The sequence below is a fragment of the Limulus polyphemus genome, unplaced genomic scaffold (assembly GCF_000517525.1).
Source record: "Limulus polyphemus unplaced genomic scaffold, Limulus_polyphemus-2.1.2 Scaffold6215, whole genome shotgun sequence".
Lineage (NCBI taxonomy): Eukaryota > Metazoa > Arthropoda > Merostomata > Xiphosura > Limulidae > Limulus > Limulus polyphemus.
Genome location: NW_013671825.1, coordinates 50,846 through 51,892, shown reverse-complemented (window position 1 = coordinate 51,892; position 1,047 = coordinate 50,846). Strand labels below are relative to the sequence as shown.

The following is a 1,047-nucleotide window of genomic DNA, read 5'->3' as shown; positions in this document are numbered from 1 at the left end:
CCATGGCTGAAAGGGCGAGCATGTTTGGTGACGGGAAGTCAAGCGCCCTGATCACCTGGCCATGCCGGGCCGAGTAGAAGTGTAAGAAATTCGGAATTGATCTTTCAGTTTAGTTTCGTAGTAAGTCAGAAAATGTTGGACTGAATAAGTATAAGTTTCTTGATACTTAACATTGTTTTGTTTTTCACGTGGTACACGTTTTTACGATATTTCTTGAGGCAAACAACTGCCAGTTATCGTATGAGGATATCTTAGCGTACATTATAATGAAGAGATTAAAACCTACATTTTTAAGGAAGATTTTGAAAACAAACTAAAAATTATTTCTCTGGGTCAGAATGACTTTTAAAGATATTTTAAATGGAAGTTGTTACTAATACGTTGTAATTAATAGTTTTAATTATTTAACTGAAGTATCAACTTTGAGGGAAGTCTTCAAAAATATAACTGAAACATGTTTCTAGAATGAATGATAATCACAAGATTTTCTTTGCTGTTTTATAAAATTTATTAAGGTGTACACGTAGCAGGCTAAATGTCATGTGACCTTTAAGTGTTAACTAAAACGGTGCTTTTCAGAGCGTTATTACATGTACAATAATACTGCAAGTTAAAATATGAACATTTATTTGCTCGTAATATTGTATAATTTTATGCTCGTCGGCTATGTAGTGTTGTTTTCAGCTGTACCGTGTGCTTTTATATAAAATGTGTACACTAAATCATTTTAAACCCTTCCCTTCTACATGTAACTTACCCAGTTTATGATTTAATAGTTAAAACCATTTCAGATCATCGTTACCTATTACAGATCATTGATGACAAATCTTTCAGTCAGTAGCGTTAGGCCTCAAACTGAGTGAATGAGAACCACATTGAGCATATTGTTGCGTCAGCGAGATCATGTGACTATTCTCACGCCCTCTACTTTCTAGAACTATCCTGTACCTTGGCGAATGCTCTAGCATTTATTAGATATAGGGTAGGCTGGTATATATATAAGAGGGTGACAACGTGACGAAGGAATGTAATGTGTGTATAGATAGT

General features: G+C 34.5%; 1 protein-coding gene across 4 annotated transcripts in view; it reads left to right on the top strand.

The window, feature by feature from the left end:
- Positions 1–1,047, top strand: part of LOC106473487 (mitoferrin-1-like) — a 29,831-nt gene that overhangs the window by 5,430 nt on the left and 23,354 nt on the right. Inside the window, exon 1 of one of the 4 annotated variants that reach the window (XM_022401910.1) lies at positions 38–81. The exons of the other annotated variants lie outside the window; for them this stretch is intronic. The gene's annotated coding sequence lies outside the window, so the exon portion shown is untranslated. Of the gene's footprint in view, positions 1–37; positions 82–1,047 lie in introns of those variants that run through there. 4 annotated transcript variants of the gene reach the window in all.